Here is a 12,143-nt window from a genome sequence, read left to right as displayed (position 1 = left end):
GAACTGCGCTTTCGATATTAGTCACTCTGTAATTTTTTATTTGTCCGGGAACTTTTTGTAGATTATTTCGTAGATCATATTTCGAATCATATTTCGTAGATTTCGTCCTAGATCACATCCAATGAAAGCCTTTTTCGTACAAATTCTCTACGTCAGGATATGGAGCTTCTATCAAAATTTAAAGGTAGAAAATAAAGAGACTTTTCTAGCGACGGCGCTTCAATTAAATTTACAAACAAAAAAAAACACTTATTGTGACGTAACTGTGATAGATAGACACTGGCCGTAGCGACACTTTTTATAGATAATGATGTGCTCTGCAAAGTTGTAGTATATCATTTTGTTCTATCATCAATAGTTTTCGCAGCGCATGCGGTGTTAGGTATTTTATGTGTAATTTTTTCACACCTTGGTTATTGTTGGAGATTTCGTAAGGATCCCTAATTTTTTTGGAAATATAATATAGCCTGTGACACTCACGGATAGTGTAAGCTACACTATCCGTGAGTGTCACCTAATGGTTAAAGAATTTTTCAAATCGGTCCAGTAGTTTCGGAGCCTATTCAATACAAACAAACAAACAAACAAACAAACAAACTTTTCCTCTTTATAATATTAGTATGACTAGATCCTCCTGTATACCCCGGAGTATCTCAGACTACATTTTTATTAAAAAAAAGTTAATTTGTAAAAATAATATAATTTATTCCAAGTTATAAAAATATATCATTATAAAAATTCTCATTTTTGTAATTTAATATACTCATTCTAGAGTCTCATTCGTTACGTCGGAAAAGAAATTCAAACTACAAACTGATGAAATTACGTAGCGAGCGATATTACATATTATTTTCTTATTTTTTGTCCTAAAACACTAATTCTCTTTAAAAAAACCTTTTAAAATATATATACATATATCTATGTAATATTATATTTCAATATAAAGAAATAATGAAAACGTTATTTATAACAATATTTTTTTGTACTTTATTATTTGAAAGTAATATATTTCACATATTTTTTATCTATCTGGCTATGTGATTTAGAAATGTTTCTTTGTCAATAAAAAATATTGAATAAATTTATTAATTTAATTTATTAGATTACTAATTAGTCCATAACAATTATTTATCACTGTAACATTTTTTTTGTATATATAAAAAAACATGTGAATGTGAATAAAAAAATGTGTGAAATTTACTTTCTTCACATATTTTTTTATCTATCCGGAATTTAGAAAAAAAAATTGTAAATACAAAATATTGTGTAATATTTATTAATTTACATTATTACATTAATAATTAGACTAATAACAATTATAGTAAAATGTAACTATAATTCTTATTAATGTAGCTTAGATTAGATTCTTATAAATCCATCTTTGATGGACACCCAAGGTAAGCGCAGTTGGGAACTAAATTTATATCCGCATCTGTGACAGCATCTAATGCTCTTAGAAATATTATCGTCCACTGCAAAAGCATAATTTCTCCAATACCTAGCTTAGATGGCAGATTCTATCTTAACTTGCTGGCTACTGCTATCGGCTGGAGTTTAATTTACTTTATTGCTAGACTTGGTGGAACTATTACCTATAATGAGACCACACTGAACTATTCAGGAATAATGTATGAGACATATTACTCTTCATGAACACTAATTAAAGTGGAAGACTAACGAGCTTCACGTGCAAAATTTGTGGTTATATAATCAAAATGCTTAATATTTTTTGTTAGACAATGTTATAATCGAATACAATTACTCATTTAAATGATATTATACATTTAAAATGAGTTCAAGTCAAGATTAATTAAATAAAATGTTTTATGTGTATTAAAAATGGCCAAAATAAATATACTTAAAAGCAAACACTGAATGTATTATTTGAATAGACTTCGTTATATGTATTTATATATCTAAGTTAAACAACGTTTGTGTTTTTTTTTCGGACTACTCTAATGCTGTTGGCCGCAGCTGGCCTTTACAGCTTCGCGGACATTAGGGGGCGAGTGCAGATGGCACTCCAAACCCACGGAAGGACTTATAGAGCGGCTGAAGGCCAAGTCCTGCCTGACGGATACGACTTTAGTCTGAGGGCACCGCTAGGGGTTCGAACCTCGGCTCATGCCGTAACATCAGTCCTTGTTTGAATTGGACGGGGGTCGATCGGAGGGGCGCCCGGGGGCGACAACGTTTGTGTGTTCAGCAAGTATATATATAACTGATCCCGCAAACGTTGTTTTTCCCTATAATTTAAAATCGCTATTAAATAATAGGGGTTGGCGTTAGAAAGGTAAAAATTTAAGGTTGTATGTATTTTTAATGCTACATTATAAAAAAATGTTGTATAAATAATATAAAAAAATTCTAGCTATTGACAACCCTTATAACTGAGGCGTATGAAAAATAGACAGTAGCCGATTTTCAGACCTATAAGGTCACTATTCTACGCGGACATAGTCGCGAGCACAGCCAGTATAATATATTTATGCAAGTAAATGATCATATCAATTTAAGGATGACGATCTATTGAAGAATTGTGCTATTGTTTCCAAATCAAAGATATTGTTGTTATTTTTTTAATAAATAATACAAATCAATATAAACAGTTATCAAAATATAACCGCTCAAAACTAACAAATGCGATTACTTCAAGTCCATTTCTCTCACGAAGCTGCTTTGTACGTTCTCCAAAATTATATTTCATTGCACACAGTACAGGCGCTTACAAAAATCGGATGAGAGAATGAATAGAACTGAGTTCCATACACGGAGATTACTTGCGCCCCGTACTAGTGCAGTATTATGTAATCTATGGCCTCGGTCAGTAGGGGCATACAAAAGCTAAGCGGTTCAGTTAGAGCCAGTATTGCCAGCTATCAATGTGCAAGCTCACTAAATTGATCTCTTAAAACGATTATGCTTTGAAACGTGCTCTAATATACGTGTTATTCACAAGTGAAGTAAGATCTGACATAACCGAAAATTAGAGTGGCAGAAAATGTTCTGTATGATTCAATTTTGATTGGTATCAATCAATCTTGGAAATAAGACACTAGAATGACCAATAAAGTTTTAATTCTAAATCTATATAATAATTATATTTATTACATGAAAAATTTAGATTATTAATTGAGACTTTGTTAAATATAACGTCTCAATTAATAATCTAAATTACAGCAGTTATTTAGTTAGAAAACAATAAGCATTCTACAATAATACACTCAATTAAAAAGATGGCTCTAGAACGGCTATTCTATTTCACTTCAATATCTATTTTCTAATTAAATAATTGCAGCCATCTCTCTCACAGAACTGAAATTTAATATTAATATACAATAATAATATTTTATACATTTCAAATTTTCCAAAACCTTGTTCAAATTTTCCAAAGGGTTATTTTTATGGATGATAATGGAATGGTGCACCCGCCTGCGCTAACGGTTTACTCTATCGAGGCACCAGTCGAAGATGTTAAGATGAGCATGAGGTCAGGTCATTTAGCCCATTGTGACAAATTCACCAAGAACATTGCTATCAATAAGATCATAAATACACATTACCAACAATCCCCTTTTGCTCTTAAAAAGAGGGTTAACCCGTTACCCGTTAGGTTCTACCCGTTACAGTGGTGAAACCACTGAAGTGGCAACATTGGTTAGAGGCTCGACTGCTGGTAACTAGTACTTGCCGTACACCGCCGTCGTAATCCTGCACTTTTGCCTCTCGTGTAATCTAAAATCGATAAAATACTCTTCCCATAGGGTAGCGTCGATTTCAAATTATTCAACCATATAAAGCCGACTATAACGCGCATTTTCTATTTCATATACCCAATTGTTGGTTCAAAATATTGCACACATTAATCTTAAACTGTTATTTTAATATTCTTTATATTATGAAAATGATATTAAATTATTTGAGCATTCCAATATGGGATAGCATTTGAAAAATTAATTAAGTAAAATATCTTTTATAAACTAGTTTGTAATATAACTATTTACAATCACGAATTTCAATACATGAATATATTATAAAACTGAAGAACCTTTTTGATTGTTATTTAAATGCGTTTAGCTTTGAAACTACTGATTTGAATGGGAAAAATCTTTTAATGTCGATTAAGTTAATTTTCCGAGGAATGCTATATAATATTACTTTAACATATAGCATCGGACCGGTAATGAAAAGATATTAAATATGTCCAGCAGTAAACTGCAGTGGGCTGATGAACATGTTAGTGATGATAAATTTAAGCGTAAAGTAATCTTTGTATGGTCAAAATCTTTGTAATTTAAACACTCACTTCGTGTAATCCTAGCAGTATTTTATGGATGATAGTATTTCATGAAAAAGTTCGAAATGAAACCACACTGAAACTTTGAGAATGTCCTAAAAAGTTTCTCTCATTCTCGGAACAATAAATATTGAAGTGTTAGAATATTTGGACCGTTGTGTGCGGACTTGTAATTATTATCTTTGGATATTAGATTTCTATTAAAACCGGTGTCGTTCTATTAACAATGATCTATATTACTATAATAATGTGAATAATATAAGGAATTGTATTCAGTAATTAAATTAAATACTACAATTTCAAATACTATTAAATGTTTTGTGTAATTTAATAATTGTATAAGCATCATTGAAAATATTTGTTTTAATATAATTGTAATTGATTTATGACTATTCTCTGACTGAATGTACACTTACTTTATTGAAATATACAATTTATATCCTGTTAATATTAGCTTAAATTAACAATATCATTGTAAAGTAACCATAGAGAGAATTTATGCTTGATTATTATTTCATATGTACGTAATAAAGTATTTCTAATATGGACTATTTGTAGCCTGAATTAGACAAATGAATAAGAATAATAATATAGATATTATTAATTTTACTCTAATAATAATATGAAAATACTTTATAACAATTAATGTATAACAATTGTGAAATAAATATTTAATTAAAGAAATATTAATGGCATCAGTAGTCTATTGATTTAAGGCGGTATGCCTTACTTCCAATGACAGCAGGTTCAATTTCTCATACGATGTTAATCTTAGTATTTTGGATTTTATATTTAATAATTATATAATTTTGGTATATTTACAAAAGAAAAATATTTTATATCTATTAGTACTTATGTAATATTATATTATCTGTGGTACTACCTATAACACAAACTCTGCTTAGAATGGATCTTGGTGCAGTTGTGTGAATTATCATCGGATAATTATTATTGCAATATAATTATTTATAAATATACTGTATAAGATATTCTTACATTAAAAAATTATACTATTAAATACAAACAGAATATATCATATACGTATAGTGGGGATAAAATGTTGCATATGTCTTTCTTCATACCAAATGCCACGTATTTCTTTCACATTGATAGAGCAGTTGAATGAAAGAAGAATAAATATTATAAAATCGTACAATTTTAACTTAAAAGCAAACTGACTCAAATACTTTTTTATTCTGAAAATATATCATTATTCATTATTGTACAACGTTTATTTAACGTATAAACGGAATAGGCGGGCGAAGTTTGAGCATCGCTTCATTAACATTCCGCCCCTGGGATGGGTCTCAAACAAAAAGAAAACAGTTATGAAGTTTTCCAACACTCATAAGCACTAACAGTTTAGAGTCGGCGAAGTATCGAGTGTATGAGTCGTGATGCTGTGAGACGTGATCCGCATCCGGGCAGCTCCCCGCGGCCAGAGCTGCGATATTTGCTTTTTTTTATTACCGCATCCATATTTCAACGCGAACGGCCCCAGCAAAATTTGGAAGCAGGGATGCCAATCGTACTTTTTTTTCAAACTTCGAACGTTCTAATGCAACTGTTTGTTAGTAATATAGACCCCATTCACAGCCTCGGTGGTGTAGTGGTTTAGCACACCGCTTTACTATCCGATGGTCGTGGGTTCGATTCCTCGCACGGTACAAACATTTGTATTCATGAGTATGATTGTTTGTATCTATATACAAAAACATTTTTTTTTAATAATTTACAAAAAAATTGTGTATTCACGTATTTATATCAGTACTCATTTTACTGTCATCCACTGTGGCCCCGCCAGTATAAATCGTTAGCGCAGATGTATGTATTATTCCATTATCAATAAAAATAGACTTTACAGTTTCACCAGACAAAACACATGCGTATAATGTAGAAATACGAAATATTTGGCATTTTACTCGAGCGTCATCGGACAAATCTTTATTGTTTGTTGTTATTACTATTAATATTATTAGAATACTTTGATCCTTGTAGAAGTTTGTACGAGATATGTATATCTGCGTTATTTGCATTCTACAACCGAAACATAACTACCAAATTAAACGGCTGAAATATCGGAGATTTAGGTACAATAATTTTCATATACTACCTCACTTTTAACTATATTATAAGATTTTTTATGATTTTATAGGAGGGTAAATATATTAAAGTTGGCAACCCTGTTTGTAAGTACAGTGGGCGCTAATGCGTGCGTGGTAGGAAAGATGATACGGGCCCTCGATTCAATATTCCCAACGAAACTCAACATCCACAATTGAATTGTTAATAGTGGGAAAGCGATGATATATCAGAAACAATGATATCCCGTTTTGTTGTGTCTTATTTTCTATAGAAAGTATCGAAGGCTAGTCTACTATGTCGATATAAAAAGAGCCGTTGTGCGATCTGGCACAAAAAGGGCTGTTAGTTCGAATCTGATGCATACAAAAAACTGTTTTATAAATTATATTCATAACTGAAGCTCTCTAAGTCCAGTGTTATAAACATCAATAACAAAAAATATAATTACGAACTAATTAACGAAAAATGGCTATTTAGTTAATTTATATGCGAGCGAAGTGCAAGCGAATTTCTATCTAGAACTACAGTAGAACGTGTATATAAAGCTGTACTAGCAGACTCATAGCATATTTAGTTGGGGATGGAAAGAAACACGAGCGTGAAGGTGAGTGGTGACGTACGTCAGCAAGGGTCACTTGGACCTAGTAAGTTCTAAACCAGAACGTGTAAAGCATTAGCAGATTCCTACCAGATTTAGTTGGGCCAGCGATAGAAACACATGCGGTGAAGGTGAGTGTTGATGTATGTTGGTATGGAGATCCTCAAACCTACACCCGGGTCAGATGTCCCGGGAACTGCTCGCAGTTTCCTTCTCTGCCATACAATGAACCTGTCTCCCGCACGTTTAATACATGGAATGCCAAGAAGTCAGAGAAGGGGATTATTAGTAATGTGGATTAATAATCCTATTGCTAGTGAAATTCCTGTTGAATTTACCACGATGGGCTAACTGATCTCATGCTCATTTATCATCCTCCACTGGTGCCCCTCCAGCGTATACCGTTAGTGCAGGCAAATGCACCATTTCATTATTTTCCATAAAAAAATGGCAAGAAACTGGTCTCATATATATATATATATATATATATAAATATCCCCTTGGGCACTTTGTGGCTCAGACGTGCCGTATAGGTAGTTTTTTGTTGATCCTTTTTCACTTGTTGATCCGGAGGCCTTTTGTTGATCTAATGCCAGATGACCATATATAAATGTTGATCCGTTTTGAGCCACAACTGTCACGACGAGTAATAATAATAATTACGCGATTTATACACGATTTTATACAAATCCACCTTTTTGGCATACGAGCAGTTCTTGATCCAATTCAAACGGGCCAATCAGGGTGCAGCATTTGCCAAGGGCTTCCTCATTGGCACGTTTGGGCTACTACATTATGGCTACAGTAACTTAATAATGTCTAGCTAGTATTTCAAGAATAATAGTCTATCTAATCTAAATATTCATAGAAATCAGTCTGGAGTAACGTGACTCCAGATCAAACCTCAATACTTATTATTTTTTTGGACGGGAATCTTTTCTTTTGTAACAACGTTACTGAGCGAATAAAGAGAAGACGCAACGGCGGATCCAGGGGGGTCTTGGAGGTCATGGGAGTCATGGGGGCGTCATGACTCTCCCCCCCTTAGCCCAGGACTTAGGTAGACCACTAATTGAACTAAAAAATAATGAAACAGCAAATTTTTTTGCACGATCGGAGTGTTGGTGCAGTAGTATTAATTACAATTAAACATTGTTACTTAAAACATATCAGTTAAAGTACTATAACACTAAAAGCAAAATAGGTATTTTCAAAATACTTTTTCAAAATAACCCTTTGAGTTTTTGTCCAAACCTCAGATATTTTATTTATTTTAGGTATATCAATCATTACATAGTATAGTATAAAACAAAGTCGCTGTCGCATCTAACAAGTACATAAATAAAGAAACAAGACTTTTTGGCTCTGAATATATTTCAAAAATCAATTACTTGTGTTAATCAATTTATATACTCGTTCTTATTTCATAGTACTTGTTTTGATCCGAATATATACAGATACCGTAACGGTCTATTAATTATGAATTTATTATACCTAACCTAGATATTTTATTTTGACGAAACTCCGTGTAGTAGTAGTATCCGATAAGGGTATGCGAACCCTAAGTATTATTTCAAAATGACCAGTAATTTCGAAGAAATAAGCCTTTGAATTTCAAATCAACTTACCAAACGGACGCTCAAGGTTCGATTCCCGCCACCGATTTTTTTTTGTTATTTTTTTTTGTCTTTATTCTAATTTTAAATTAACTATTTTAATAATTAAATGAATTTAATCGAACAACACGTTGTTAAGTATTCAATTAATTTTAATTTACATTACCTATTGTACTTTCTAAATTGTAAAGCAGCTAACAATTATAGTAAGATCTTATAAATAACTAACACAACAAGTAAAACATTTTAAATGTATTTTCTTTATTATTACAAATATTTTTTATGCATAATATAATAGTTAATATCTAATAAATACATAATGATCTGATAATCAAATTATAAGTACAGTCTCAAATTGAAAGTAAGAAAAACAGAAAATATAGAGAGAACTATAGGGATATAACAGAAAGTTGTGAAAAATGGAGAAGGACAGTAAAAAAGTTACAAATTTAAATAATGTTGCCGCAATTTCTGTTTAAATGAATTTATTACATTATTATATATATTAGGCATACGACTAGCCTTATGACTGTTACTTTTTTTTTAATCTATACATCTATACATGTAAATAAAATTGGAGTGTCTGTTTGTAATATTGAAATAACCGTTTTTTACTACTTGCATATGAATATAAATCCGGTACATACACCAAAATAACATATTTTACAAGTTTTGTCTGTCTGTCTGTCTGTTTGTTCCGGCTAATCTCTGAAATAGCTGGACCGATTTTGACGGGACTTTTTTTGGCAAGTAGCTGATGTAATAAGGAGTAACTTACGCTACTGTTATTTTAGAAAAATAAAATAAAATTTCACGCGGACGAAGTCGCTGGGGCCAACTTGTCTATAGATATACCGAGATTTAATATTTAAGTTGCTATTATGTTGTTGACAAAATTTTACTGTAATGTTACTATTACGTTATCCTACACAATTTGTATTATTTTGGATGAATAAATAAATAAATAAATAATAATCTATACATCTATACATACAAATAAAATTGGAGTGTCTGTTTGTAATATTGAAATAACCGTTTTTTACTACATGCATATGAATATATATAAGGTACATATACCAAAATAACAATTTTTATAATTTTAGTCTGTCTGTCTGTCGGTCTGTTTGTTCCGGCTAATTTCTGAAATGGCTGGACCGATTTTGACGGTACTTCTTTTTGGCAGGTTACTTTTATTTTAGAAAAATAAAGTTTAATTCCACGCGGACGAAGTCGCGGGAACAGCTTGTTTTTAATAAAAACATCTTTTTTGTGGTACTTGAGAATGTTGAAGCCTGTTGTTTGTAATATTGCAATAACCGTTTTTTACTACTTGCATATGAATATAAATACGGTACATAATACACCAAAATAACATATTTTACAATTTTTGTCCGTCTGTCTGTTTGTTCCGGCTAATCTCTGAAATGGCTGGACCGATTTTGACGGGACTTTTTTTGGCAGGTAGCTGATGTAATAAGGCTACTACCTAGTAACTTAGGCTACTTTTATTTTAGAAAAATAAAGTTAAAAACCACGTGGACGAAGTCGCGGGAACAGCTACTGTATAATATATTAGAGATACCTATGTGTTTTTTTATTGATGACTAGCTGTACACGGGATTTCGTCCGTGTGGAATTTAACTTTATTTTTCTAAAATATAAGAAGTTAAATTCCACGCGGTACAGCTAGTTGTCGGTAGTCTAGCGATTTAGCTAGCACACTGCTTTGATTCCTGCTTGGTGGTCGAGGGTTCGATTCCTCGCACGCTGCAAACATTTGTATTCATGAGTATGATTGTTTGTAACGGTCTGGGTGTTTTCTATGTATAGATAATATATATGTATTTACGAAAAAAAATCTTTGTATTTATATCAGTTGTCTAGTACCCATAACATAATCTTCAGCTAGCTTAACTTGGGTCTAGATGAAGCTGTGTGAATTGTCCTGAGATTACTATTATTACTATAATAAATCTTTTCAAATCAGCCGATGTTTATTTTTGCCATAATACGTGCTGTTACCATGTGATAATATTACGTACGTACTTATTAAACTATTAACTTATTATTAAATTATTAACTATTTATACTGTTTTAAATGTGATGCGTTCATTATTTATATTTCCTTTGAATTAAAGACAAATGTATATATATATATATACATTTATATAAACTTGCACACTTAGTTGATCCAGCCACGATCCGTAGATATTGCTGATTCCACTGTCTCTCTCTTTCTATCACTATCTTTGTATTCTAATATGCGATGTTGCCGTTCCGGCATGGTCTCGGCCGGAACGGCAACATCGCATATGTTGCGCGTTGTTGCCAAATGTATTCGTCGATAGTAGTAGATACCTATACGCGATATATATTTTTTCAACAATTTCCTGCAATAGTGAATCCGTATCGGCAATTTTTTTTAAATGCACAAAGATTTTTTGGCTCTGAATATATTTAAAAATCATTTACTTGTGTGTTGATGAATTTATATACTAGTACATGAAGTACCTAATACTTGTTTTGATTTGAATAGGTAGCGATATTATGAATTTATTATACGTAATCTAAAGATTTTGACGAAATAAAAGTAATTAGTTATCTGTTAACCTTGACTTCATGCTGGCACCAGTATTATCAGATGATGAACATACTCTTCGAAAACTTACAGCAGAAATATCGTGTTTGGACTCATTAGATAGGTCTCGATGAATAGAGTTTAAAAAACTTAAAATAAATGGTACATTAGAAATAATGTATAAAAACCCCTTACGTAAAATTCAACCACTTTAAACTTAATAATAATAATAATTAGGAAAAGAGAAAAGCTATACTTGTACTGAAAGTAATTGATGTCTTCCACACAATATTTTCACTATTAAACAACTCTGTTTGTTCAGTAAAAGTGTAAATACTGGTACTGGTAACCTTTAATCATATTTTATATGCAAACATTACATATACAAACCCTAAAGTTTTATTTCAGAATAGCCAGTAGTTTTGAAGAAATAAGTCTTTGAAATTGTACGTGTAACTTATATATATACTAGTTTTTTCACCATAACAAACAACACCAATATGGCCTAGTTAGTAGTTTACCTGTGTACCAATTAATAATAATAGTAATCTCAGGACAATTCACACAGCTTCATCTAGACCCAAGTTAAGCTAGCTGAAGATTATGTTATGGGTACTAGACAACTGATATAAATACAAAGATTTTTTTCGTAAATACATATATATTATCTATACATAGAAAACACCCAGACCGTTACAAACAATCATACTCATGAATACAAATGTTTGCAGCGTGCGAGGAATCGAACCCTCGACCACCAAGCAGGAATCAAAGCAGTGTGCTAGCTAAATCGCTAGACTACCGACAACTAGCTGTACCGCGTGGAATTTAACTTCTTATATTTTAGAAAAATAAAGTTAAATTCCACACGGACGAAATCCCGTGTACAGCTAGTCATCAATAAAAAAACACATAGGTATCTCTAATATATTATACAGTAGCTCTTCCCGCGACTTCGTCCACGTGGTT

This window comes from Achroia grisella, unplaced genomic scaffold, assembly GCF_030625045.1.
Source record: "Achroia grisella isolate CSIRO2021 unplaced genomic scaffold, CSIRO_AGI_Agris_v1 utg1173, whole genome shotgun sequence".
In the NCBI taxonomy this organism is placed as follows: Eukaryota; Metazoa; Arthropoda; class Insecta; order Lepidoptera; family Pyralidae; genus Achroia; species Achroia grisella.
Note: the sequence above shows the minus strand (reverse complement) of the source record.